The sequence below is a fragment of the Bombina bombina genome, chromosome 4 (genome assembly GCF_027579735.1).
Source record: "Bombina bombina isolate aBomBom1 chromosome 4, aBomBom1.pri, whole genome shotgun sequence".
NCBI classification, from domain to species: Eukaryota; Metazoa; Chordata; class Amphibia; order Anura; family Bombinatoridae; genus Bombina; species Bombina bombina.
The window spans coordinates 841,020,537-841,034,191 of NC_069502.1; the positions used below are offsets into that span (position 1 = coordinate 841,020,537).

At 42.2% G+C, this 13,655-nt stretch overlaps 1 pseudogene; it reads right to left on the bottom strand.

Annotated features, from left to right (window-relative positions):
• Nucleotides 1–13,655, bottom strand: part of LOC128657231 (oocyte zinc finger protein XlCOF6-like) — a 157,798-nt pseudogene that overhangs the window by 93,238 nt on the left and 50,905 nt on the right.

Here is a 13,655-nt window from a genome sequence, read left to right on the forward strand (position 1 = left end):
ACATCTAATGCCTTCTCGGTCTTCTACCCTCACTCCAGCCCTTACTCACATATTCAACTGATCCCTTACAACCGGTTAATTTTCATCTTCCTTCAAACATGCAAAGGTCACCCCCATCATCAAAAAACCCTCCCTCTACCCCAATTCTCCTACAAACTACCGCCCCATAAATGCTTCCGCTAGCTTCAAAAGTCCTTAAAAACTCGTTTTTCAATCACCTAACCCACTTCCTATCCTCCAACTCATTGCTTGACCCCCTGCAATCTGGCTTCCGTCCCCAACGCTCAACTGTGACTGCCCTCATCAAGGTTACTAACAATCTTCTTTTTGCTAAAAACAATGGCCACTACTCTATACTTATCTGATTTTACCTGTCTGCTGCCTTTGACACTGTTGACCATCCCCTCCTCCTACGGACTCTCAGCTCCCTTGGCCTCGTGACACTGCCCTCTCCTGGATCCACTCTGATCTCTCTAAAAAGTCCTATTCTGTCTCATTTGCTAGCGACTCCTCTTCATTGCCTCTGTCTGTTGGAGTACCTCAAGGCTCTGTTGTGGGTCCTCTACTCTTCTCTATCTATACTTTCTCACTGGGTAAACTTATCAGTAACTGTGGCTTCAACTATCACCTCTATACTGATGATACTCAGATCTACTTATCCAACCCTGCACTCTCTTCTTCTGTCCTTTCCCACATCAGCGACTGCTTATCTGGCATTTCTTCCTGTATGGCCTCTCACCACCTAAAAATCAACATGTCCAAGACTGAGCTTCTTCTAATCCCCCATCTAATTCTACTCCAGTTTCTAACTTTACTATCACTATTGGCGACACCACTATCTCCCCCTCACCCCAAGTCCGCTGCCTAGGAGTTACACTTGACTCCAATCTGTCCTTCATACCCCACATCCAATTGCTCTCTTCATCCTGTCGCAACCACCTACGCAATATTTCCAAAATTCCTCCTTTTCTGAGTGTTGAAATCACTAATCCATTCCCTAGTAATTTCCTGACTTGACTACTGTAATAACCTACTAACTGGCCTTCCTCTCTCCCGCCTCTCCCCCCTTCAATCAATCCTAACTGCCTCTGCTAGGTTAATCCACCTCTCTCGAAGCTCTGTATCTGCTGCACCCCTCTGCGAGTCCCTTCAATGGCTCCGCATTCACAGCAGAATTAAATATAAAATTCTCACTCTGACCTACAAAGCCCTTACCAACGCAGCCCCCCCACCTGTCCTCACACATCAACAAATATACTCCAGCCCACCCCTTAAGATCCAACAATGATCTACTCCTTGCATCTTCTACCATCACCTCCTCCCATGCTAGGCTACAGGACTTCTCTCGTGCGGCACCAACCCTCTGGAACGCACTTCCTCGAGCTGTCAGACTTTCCCCTAACCTCTCCTCCTTTAAACGCTCCCTAAAGACCTTTTTGTTCAGGGAAGCATATGACCAAATCAGTAACTAATGAATTCCACTTGCCTAATAGTTGCCCTCATCTAACTCCACACTAACACCATTCTCACCTTTGTAGTCCCCACCTCATGTTTCTCACCCTCCTACCCATCTAGATTTTGTCTGGTGTCTTATATTGTACTGTACTTTTATCTTTGTTACCTATGGACAGCGCTGTGGAACCTGTTGGTGCTTTATAAATAAAGAATATTAATAATATATCTGGTGGATGTTTAGGGGTATGTCAACCACTGCTGATGTACAGGGTAAATTGGCGGTTAATGTGTTAATGCTAATCACCTGTAGCCGTATTTATAGGAACTTCATCTTCCTCAGTCTTCACGTGATCACACACATACGGTTCTCCTCTGTGCTCAACCTCTGAGCCATCTGAAGGTGTCACATCCATACGGCCTGTACAATAAGAATAGACATGCATATGTATAAGTTGTTTGTAGTACTCGTGGAAAGTATCAATTTATCTCATTATATATATATATATATATATATATATATATATATATATATATATATATATATAAATAAAAATTATGTAATAACCCAAAAAATACTATGTGCCAACAAAAGAATTATTTAGTACCGTAAACTATCACAATAACTATGCACACTCACCTGTAACTCATATACTTCACACACAATATATGTGCACACTCACCTGTAACCCACGTACCTCACAAACAACACTTATGCTACCTTTATCCCTGAGACACAAAATACATGGACACTTACCTGTGACCTACATCCCTTAGGCACAACATACGTGCACACTCATCTGTCTCCTGTGTGCCTCAGACACAACACACATGCACACTTACCTGGGCTGATACTGGCACTGGTTTCCACAGCTGATGCTTCTAGCTGACGCCTCACACACAAATCTTCTGTTATCTCAACTTTCACTATATCAGCGTTATCTTCATCTGTACAAATAAAGCAGATTCAGTTTTTATACCCCATGAACTAGTTTTTAGAACTTAACCATAAAACAAGTTTGAGTATTTTGCAGACTGACAATAGCACCAAATACACAGTCTCCTCCTTTACTCTCTCATACTTTGACCGTGATCCTCTATATTCCAGTATAAAAAAAGAGCATTAACTAAACAAGGATCATGTTGTTATCTGCGCTTATAAAGCAGACAGTAAACTACAAGGGAGAGCAGTAAGTAACTGTGTGCACAGCCCCGGCAGACTCTCACGTATTACTACTCACCGGCAGGGAGGGAGAGCAGTAAGTAACTGTGTGCACAGCCCCGGCAGACTCTCACGTATTACTACTCACCGGCAGGGAGGGAGAGCAGTAAGTAACTGTGTGCACAGCCCCGGCAGACTCTCACGTATTACTACTCACCGGCAGGGAGGGAGAGCAGTAAGTAACTGTGTGCACAGCCCTGGCAGACTCTCACGTATTACTACTCACCGGCAGGGAGGGAGAGCAGTAAGTAACTGTGTGCACAGCCCCGGCAGACTCTCACGTATTACTACTCACCGGCAGGGAGGGAGAGCAGTAAGTAACTGTGTGCACAGCCCCGGCAGACTCTCACGTATTACTACTCACCGGCAGGGAGGGAGAGCAGTAAGTAACTGTGTGCACAGCCCCGGCAGACTCTCACGTATTACTACTCACCGGCAGGGAGGGACCAATGTATTTCAGTCTGATGACTATTCATGTAATCTGTCTCATCCTCTTCCTTCACATTTAATAGCCCAGTGCCCAGGTTTTCCTCTAGACGCCCTGTAATTACAGCAGGAAGTTACCTGATAGAGCACAGTACAGGGTGTAACATAAACTTATATAACAGCAGTTTGTACGTTCTGGTTTAGTTTATTACACAATTAGTGAAAGCCTAATCCTTTAGCTAATAGTAACACAAAAAAATAAATAAATCAGGAGTGTGTCTTAAGCACACATGGCAGCAGTTTTCAAGAATGTTATCAATTTGCAAGAACCCTAGATGGCAGCATTATTTCCTGCTCCAGACTCCTACCTAGATATCTCTTCAACAAAGAATATCATATGAACAAAACAAATTTGAAAATAGAAATAAAATGAAAACTTTTTTTAAAACTGTATTATCTGAATTACAAAAGAAAAATGTTGGGTTTTCAATCCCTTTAAAGGTTAATAATAACCAGCTATGGGTAAAAATAAACCAGCATCTTGGAAAAGTGTAGTTATTCTGTATGAAACTCCTTGATCTCACACTCTCTGGTAAATGACCTTACATGAGAGAGTCTATACCAGCGCACTGTGAGGTTTTACATGACTGATAGAATAAAAGCTGCACAAATAAACCTAAAGAAAAGCTTGCTGCCTATTTTACTTTTGTACACAACTAACAGTTGTGGTTTGTGATATACACAATACAGGGCTAAGCAGGAGATCCTAATAGAGGTCTCTGCATGCAGTAAACCCGGGAAGCTGGATAGCTAATAACACTGTATGAGAATTAGTCTAAATTAGTGCCATTTAAAAAGGAGGAAAGGCTGGCTCAGAACTACATAAAACTGGCAAACAGGAAGCAGTGTGTTGTGCGCAGCAGAGAGATCAGACAGACAAGCAGGATACTAGTGACAGGAAGTACCAGCTAGACACCATCACAATATTAGCAGCACCTGCAGCGCCGCACATACTTCTGCCCCCAGCTACACACTGAAGAGCTGCACCATATTGTATATAATACGTTTATGTAACCAGCGGTAACAGAATATTAGATGCCTCAGTGCCGCACATACTTCTGCCCCCAGCTACACACTGAAGAGCTGCACCATATTGTATATAATACGTTTATGTAACCAGCGGTAACAGAATATTAGCTGCCTCAGTGCTGCACATACTTCTGCCCCCAGCTACACAATGAAGAGCTGCACCATATTTTATATAATACGTTTATGTAACCAGCGGTAACAGAATATTAGCTGCCTCAGTGCTGCACATACTTCTGCCCCCAGCTACGCACTAAAGCGCTGCACCATATTGTATATAATAAGTTTATGTAACCAGCGGTAACAGAATATTAGCTGCCTCAGTGCCGCACATACTTCTGCCCCAGCTACGCACTGAAGAGCTGCACCATATTGTACATAATAAGTTTATGTAACCAGCGGTAACAGAAAATTAGCTGCCTCAGTGCTGCACATACTTCTGCCCCCAGCTACACACTGAAGAGCTGCACCATATTGTATATAATAAGTTTATGTAACCAGCGGTAACAGAATATTAGATGCCTCAGTGCTGCACACAGTGACGTTGTCTGTAGATGCACACAGCCAGGGTAAAAACAAGCAATGCTTCTTATGTTATTACATTTATCTTTTCTCTTGGTATCCCTTGTTCAAATTTAGCTCCTTCCCATGACAAAATACTTAAGTATGCTCAGAAGCGTGCACGTTTCTGCAGCACTGTATATAGAGCACATGCCCCAGACTACTCTTATGATAAACATTGCTGCCATATAAAAAGTTTGCTCCTGTGCCTATCTCAGTATGCTCTCATGACAAGCACTGCTACCATATATAAAAGCTTGCTCCTTAGTCTACCTCACCATGCTTGTGACAAGCATTGCTACCATATATAAAGCACACTCCTGTGCCTACCTCAGTATGCTCTCATGACAAGCACTACTATCATATACACAGCACACTCCTGTGCCTACCTCAGTATACTCTTGTGACAAAAACTGCTATCATATATAAAACATGCTCCGGAGTTTACTTTAATATGTTCGTGACAAGAACTGCTCCTGTGCCTATCACAGTATGCTTGCATGACAAGCACTGCTCGCATCTATAGAGCATGCTTCTTAGCATACATTAATCATACTGCCTATCTAAATAATGGCAGTGTACTTTTTAAATCCATGACCCTATAACATGTTTAATTATTGCCATCCTGCTGTGTCTGCTGCTCTCTTCAAAGCTGATCTTTTATTTTAAAGGGATATGAACTCCCCCCCCCAAAAAAAAATCTGATTCAGACAGAGAATACAATTTTAAAAACGTTTCCAATTTACTTCTATAGCATAGAAACATAGATATTGACGGCAGATAAGAGCCATAGGCCCAGCAAGTCTGCCCGACCTTACCTAACAGTATAAACTTATCTAGTTCGTAGGATAGCCTTATGCTTGTCCCATGCATTTTTAAAGTCCCCACAGTGTTTGTTGCTACTACCTCTTGAGGAAGTTTATTCCATAAATCAATCACTCTTTCTGTAAAGAAGTGCTTCCTCAAATTACTCCTGAATCTACTAACCTTTAGCTTGAGCTCATGACCCCTTGTTCTTGAATTTTCCATTTTATGTAAAATACCCACAGTCTCAGTTTTACTAAACCCTTTAATGTACTTGAAAGTTGCTATCATATCACCTCTTTCCCTTCTCTCCTCTAAGCTATACATATTTAGGTCATTGAGCCTATCCTGGTAAGTTTTATTTTTTAGACCATGTACCATTTTGGTAGCCCTCCTTTGCACAGATTCAAGTTTGTTAATATCCTTCTGAAGATATGGCCTCCAGAACTGCACACAATACTCAAGATGAGGCCTAACTAATGATTTATAAAGTGGCATAAGAACCTTACTATTTCTGCTGCAAATACCTCTACCGATACATCCAAGCATTCTGCTAACCTTACTCGCTGCATTACTACATTGTTTACCAAGTTTTAAATCATCTGAAATAATCATTCCCAAGTCCTGTTCCTCATCTGTAACAGTCAGTAAAGTGTCATTGAGTCTGAAATTAACATTTGTATTTTTCTTCCCTAAATGCATTATTTTACACTTTGCTGTGTTAAAGGGACACTCAGGTTAAATTAAATTTTCATGATTCAGATACAGCATGTAATTTTAAACAACTTTCCAATTTACTTCCATTAAAAAAAAATGTGCACAGTCTTTTATATTTACATTTTTTGAGTCACCAGCTCCTACTGAGCATGTGCAAGAATTCACAGACTATGCGTATATGCATTTGTGATTGGCTGATTGCTATCACATGGTACAAGGGAAGTGGAAATATACATAACTTTGAAATTTGTTATAAAAAAAATCTACTACTCATTTGAAGTTCAGACTAAGTGCTATTGCATTGTCTTGTTATCTTGCATTTGTTGATTATGCAAATCTAATGTGTTGAGTGGTCCTTTAAACTTTAGATCCCAGTCGTTTGTCCAATCCTCCAATTGTTGTATATCACTTCTCATTTTGTCTACCCCCCCTGGAACATCCACTCTGTTACATAACCAAATTTGCTTGGTTCCCATTATATTCTGTACTGAAGAAATACCTAGGTAGCCTCTGAAGCACTACATGGCCGGAAAACAGAATTTATGTTTACCTGATAAATTACTTTCTCCAACGGTGTGTCCGGTCCACGGCGTCATCCTTACTTGTGGGATATTCTCTTCCCCAACAGGAAATGGCAAAGAGCCCAGCAAAGCTGGTCACATGATCCCTCCTAGGCTCCGCCTTCCCCAGTCATTCGACCGACGTAAAGGAGGAATATTTGCATAGGAGAAATCATATGATACCGTGGTGACTGTAGTTAGAGAAAATAAATCATCAGACCTGATTAAAAAACCAGGGCGGGCCGTGGACCGGACACACCGTTGGAGAAAGTAATTTATCAGGTAAACATAAATTCTGTTTTCTCCAACATAGGTGTGTCCGGTCCACGGCGTCATCCTTACTTGTGGGAACCAATACCAAAGCTTTAGGACACGGATGATGGGAGGGAGCAAATCAGGTCACCTAGATGGAAGGCACCACGGTTTGCAAAACCTTTCTCCCAAAAATAGCCTCAGAAGAAGCAAAAGTATCAAATTTGTAAAATTTGGTAAAAGTGTGCAGTGAAGACCAAGTCGCTGCCTTACATATCTGATCAACAGAAGCCTCGTTCTTGAAGGCCCATGTGGAAGCCACAGCCCTAGTGGAATGAGCTGTGATTCTTTCAGGAGGCTGCCGTCCGGCAGTCTCATAAGCCAATCTGATGATGCTTTTAAGCCAGAAAGAGAGAGAGGTAGAAGTTGCTTTTTGACCTCTCCTTTTACCAGAATAAACAACAAACAAGGAAGATGTTTGTCTGAAATCCTTTGTAGCCTCTAAATAGAATTTTAGAGCACGAACTACATCCAAATTGTGCAACAAACGTTCCTTCTTTGAAACTGGATTCGGACACAAAGAAGGCACAACTATCTCCTGGTTAATATTTTTGTTAGAAACAACTTTCGGAAGAAAACCAGGTTTAGTACGCAAAACCACCTTATCTGCATGGAACACCAGATAAGGAGGAGAACACTGCAGAGCAAATAACTCTGAAACTCTTCTAGCAGAAGAAATTGCAACCAAAAACAAAACTTTCCAAGATAATAACTTAATATCTACGGAATGTAAGGGTTCAAACGGAACCCCTTGAAGAACTGAAAGAACTAAATTGAGACTCCAAGGAGTCAAAGGTTTGTAAACAGGCTTGATTCTAACCAGAGCCTGAACATCTGGCACAGCCGCCAGCTTCTTGTGAAGTAAAACAGATAAAGCAGAAATCTGTCCCTTCAAAGAACTTGCAGATAATCCTTTCTCCAAACCCTCTTGTAGAAAGGATAGAATCTTAGGAATTTTTACCCTGTTCCATGGGAATCCTTTCGATTCGCACCAACAGATATATTTCTTCCATACTTTATGGTAAATTTTTCTAGTTACAGGCTTTCTAGCCTGAATAAGAGTATCAATGACAGAATCTGAGAACCCACGCTTTGATAAAATCAAGCGTTCAATCTCCAAGCAGTCAGTTGGAGTGAAGTCAGATTCGGATGTTCGAACGGACCTTGAACAAGAAGGTCCCGTCTCAAAGGTAGCTTCCATGGTGGAGCCGATGACATATTCACCAGGTCTGCATACCAAGTTCTGCGTGGCCACGCAGGAGCTATCAAGATCACCGAAGCCCTCTCCTGATTGATCCTGGCTACCAGCCTGGGAATGAGAGGAAAGGGTGGGAACACATAAGCTAGGTTGAAGGTCCAGGGCGCTACTAGTGCATCTACTAGAGTCGCCTTGGGATCCCTGGATCTGGACCCGTAGCAAGGAACCTTGAAGTTCTGACGAGACGCCATCAGATCCATGTCTGGAATGCCCCATAATTGAGTTATTTGGGCAAAGATTTCCGGATGGAGTTCCCACTCCCCCGGATGAAATGTCTGACGACTCAGAAAATCCGCTTCCCAATTTTCCACTCCTGGGATGTGGATTGCAGACAAGTGGCAGGAGTGAATCTCCGCCCATTGAATTACTTTGGTCACTTCTTCCATCGCCAGGGAACTCCTTGTTCCCCCCTGATGGTTGATATATGCAACAGTCGTCATGTTGTCTGATTGAAACCTTATGAATTTGGCCTTTGCTAGTTGAGGCCAAGCCTTGAGAGCATTGAATATCGCTCTCAGTTCCAGAATGTTTATCGGGAGAAGAGATTCTTCCCGAGACCATAGACCCTGAGCTTTCAGGTGTTTCCAGACCGCGCCCCAGCCCACCAGGCTGGCGTCGGTCGTTACAATGACCCACTCTGGTCTTCTGAAGCTCATCCCTTGGGACAGGTTGTCCAGGGTCAGCCACCAACGGAGTGAATCTCTGGTCCTCTGATCTACTTGGATCGTCGGGGACAAATCTGTATAATCCCCATTTCACTGTCTGAGCATGCACAGTTGTAATGGTCTTAGATGAATTCGCGCAAAAGGAACTATGTCCATTGCCGCAACCATCAAACCTATTACTTCCATGCACTGCGCTATGGAAGGAAGAAGAACAGAATGAAGTACTTGACAAGAGCTTAGAAGTTTTGATTTTCTGGCTTCTGTCAGAAAGATCTTCATTTCTAAGGAGTCTATTATTGTTCCCAAGAAGGGAACTCTTGTTGACGGGAATAGAGAACTTTTTTCTACGTTCACTTTCCACCCGTGAGATCTGAGAAAGGCTAGGACAATGTCCGTATGAGCCTTTGCTTGTGGCAGAGACGACGCTTGAATCAGTATGTCGTCCAAGTAGGGTACTACTGCAATGCCCCTTGGCCTTAGCACCGCTAGAAGGGACCCTAGTACCTTTGTGAAAATTCTTGGAGCAGTGGCTAGTCCGAATGGAAGTGCCACAAACTGGTAATGCTTGTCCAGAAAGGCGAATCTTAGGAACCGATGATGTTCCTTGTGGATAGGAATATGTAGATACGCATCCTTTAAATCCACCGTGGTCATGAATTGACCTTCCTGGATGGTAGGAAGAATTGTCCGAATGGTTTCCATCTTGAACGATGGAACCTTGAGAAATTTGTTTAGGATCTTGAGATCCAAAATTGGCCTGAATGTTCCCTCTTTTTTGGGAACTATGAACAGATTGGAGTAAAACCCCATCCCTTGTTCTCCTAATGGAACAGGATGAATCACTCCCATTTTTAACAGGTCTTCTACACAATGTAAGAATGCCTGTCTTTTTATTTGGTCTGAAGACAATTGAGACCTGTGGAACCTTCCCCTTGGGGGTAGTTCCTTGAATTCCAGGAGATAACCTTGAGAAACTATTTCTAGCGCCCAAGGATCCTGAACATCTCTTGCCCAAGCCTGAGCGAAGAGAGAGAGTCTGCCCCCCACCAGATCCGGTCCCGGATCGGGGGCCAGCATCTCATGCTGTCTTGGTAGCGGTAGCGGGCTTCTTGGCCTGCTTACCTTTGTTCCAGCCTTGCATCGGTCTCCAGGCTGGCTTGGTTTGAGAAGAATTACCCTCTTGCTTAGAGGATGTAGAATTTGAGGCTGGTCCGTTTCTGCGAAAGGGACGAAAATTTGTTTTATTTTTAGCCTTAAAAGACCTATCCTGAGGAAGGGCGTGGCCCTTTCCCCCAGTGATGTCTGAAATAATCTCTTTCAAGTCAGGGCCAAACAGCGTTTTCCCCTTGAAAGGGATGTTAAGCAATCTGTTCTTGGAGGACACATCCGCTGACCAAGACTTCAGCCAAAGCGCTCTGCGCGTCACAATAGCAAAACCTGAATTTTTCGCCGCTAATCTAGCTAATTGCAAAGTGGCGTCTAAGGTAAAAGAGTTAGCCAACTTAAGTGCTTGAACTCTGTCCATAACCTCCTCATAAGAAGATGCTTTATTGAGCGACTTTTCTAGTTCCTCGAACCAGGAACACGCTGCTGTAGTGACAGGAACAATGCATGAAATTGGTTGTAGAAGTTAACCTTGCTGAACAAACATCTTTTTAAGCAAACCCTCTAATTTTTTATCCATAGGATCTTTGAAAGCACAACTATCTTCTATAGGGATAGTGGTGCGTTTGTTTAGAGTAGAAACCGCCCCCTCGACCTTGGGGACTGTCTGCCATAAGTCCTTCCTGGGGTCGACCATAGGAAATAATTTCTTAAATATAGGGGGAGGGACAAAAGGTATGCCGGGCCTTTCCCATTCTTTATTTACAATGTCCGCCACCCTCTTGGGTATAGGAAAAGCTTCGGGGGGCACCGGGACCTCTAGGAACCTGTCCATCTTACATAATTTCTCTGGAATGACCAAATTGTCACAATCATCCAGAGTAGATAACACCTCCTTAAGCAGAGCGCGGAGATGTTCCAATTTAAATTTGAATGTAATAACGTCAGGTTCAGCTTGTTGAGAAATTTTTCCTGAATCTGAAATTTCTCCCTCAGACAAAACCTCCCTAGCCCCTTCAGACTGGTGTAAGGGCATGTCAGAACCATTATCATCAGCGTCCTCATGCTCTTCAGTATCTAAAACAGAGCAGTCGCGCTTTCGCTGATAAGTGGGCATTTTGGCTAAAATGTTTTTAATAGAATTATCCATTACAGCCGTTAATTGTTGCATAGTAAGGAGGATTGGCGCACTAGATGCACTAGGGACCTCCTGAGTGGGCAAGACTGGTGTAGACATAGAAGGAGATGATGCAGTACCATGCTTACTCCCCTCACTTAAGGAATCATTTTGGGCAACATTATTATCAGTGGCATCATTGTCCCTACTTTGTTTGTCACATTCATCACATATATTTAAATGGAGAGGAACCTTGGCTTCCGAACATACAGAACATCGTCTATCTGATAGTTCAGACATGTTAATAGGCATAAACTTGATAACAAAGCACAAAAAACGTTTTAAAATAAAACCGTTACTGTCTCTTTAAATTTTAAACTGAACACACTTTTTTACTGAATATACGCAAAAGTATGAAGGAATTGTTCAAAATTCACCAAAATTTCACCACAGTGTCATAAAGCCTTAAAAGTATTGCACACCAAATTTGAAAGCTTTAACTCTTAAAATAACGGAACCGGAGCCGTTTTTACATTTAACCCCTATACAGTCCCTGGTATCTGCTTTGCTGAGACCCAACCAAGCCCAGAGGGGAATACGATACCAAATGACGCCTTCAATAAGCTTTTTCAGTGGATCTGAGCTCCTCACACATGCATCTGCATGCCTTGCTTCTCAAAAACAACTGCGCATTAGTGGCGCGAAAATGAGGCTCTGCCTATGACTAGAGAAGGCCCCCAGTGAAAAAGGTGTCCAATACAGTGCCTGCCGTTTTTTTAACAGAATTCCCAAGATTAAAATAACTCTCCAAAGTTGTAAACCATTAAATATGCTTATAAAGTAATCGTTTTGGCCCAGAAAAATGTCTACCAGTCTTTAAAGCCCTTGTGAAGCCCTTATTCTTATATTGAAAATTAAGAAAATGGCTTACCGGATCCCATAGGGAAAATGACAGCTTCCAGCATTACCAAGTCTTGTTAGAAATGTGTCATACCTCAAGCAGCCAAAGTCTGCTCACTGTTTCCCCCTCAACAGTCCTGTGTGGAAACAGCCATCGATTTTAGTAACGGTTGCTAAAATCATTTTCCTCTTACAAACAGAAATCTTCATCTCTTTTCTGTTTCAGAGTAAATAGTACATACCAGCACTATTTTAAAATAACAAACTCTTGATTGAAGAATAAAAACTACATTTAAACACCAAAAAACTCTGAGCCATCTCCGTGGAGATGTTGCCTGTGCAACGGCAAAGAGAATGACTGGGGGAGGCGGAGCCTAGGAGGGATCATGTGACCAGCTTTGCTGGGCTCTTTGCCATTTCCTGTTGGGGAAGAGAATATCCCACAAGTAAGGATGACGCCGTGGACCGGACACACCTATGTTGGAGAAATAAAGCTCTTCCAAATGGTTAACATTCTTGCAAAACTGCTGCCATATAGTGCTCTAGAAATGGGCTGGCTCCTAAGCTTACATCCATGCTAAGATAACAAAGAAAAAATGATAATAAAAGTAAATTAGAAAGTTGTTTAAAATCCCAAGCTCTATCTGAATAATGAAAGAAAAAATTTGAGTTTCATATCCCTTTAACGGAGCCAGTTGCTGATGCCCTGCACATTTACACTGGGTGCCACCATCTTGGAGTGTAGGTATTCTCGCACCCTGGGACAGAAGCCGTGCGCATTCACAGAACAGTGATGTTGCCGGCTTTTTACCATATGTACTGTGCATGACTGACCATGAACTTTATATATTTGCAGCCCCTGCATTGCTCTATATTATTCATGTAGCTTTTTATACAAGTTATTTAGCTATTACACTGTGTATAAAAACTGCACAAATATAAAACCCCACACAATGTGTTATGTGATAACCTGAAGCACACAATACTGCTGTGAAAAAACTCCAATATGGTGTTGCCCTGTATTAAAAAACAAAGTTACAGCATTCAGCACCTGTAAAAAGGTGAAATATGAGTATATATGGTGAGTAGTGACCGTTGTGTTGTAGTTATGCCCAGCGGTTTAATGTCCCTTTAATGCTAAATAGTGATAGTTATTTATTGTATAGTAACTACACAGCTCTGTGCCTATAAACCTTATTAAACCCATGATTTAGTGCTTCCTCTACGTGACCAACTACACCACATACACATTATAGTAACTACACAGCTCTGTGCCTATAAACCTTATTAAACCCATGATTTAGTGCTACCTGTATGTGACCAAGAACACCACATACACATTATAGTAGCTACACAGCTCTGTGCCTATAAACCTTATTAAACCCCTGATTTAGTGCTCCCTGTATGTTACCAACAACACCACGTACACATTATAGTAACTACACAGCTCTGTGCCTATAAACATTTTTAA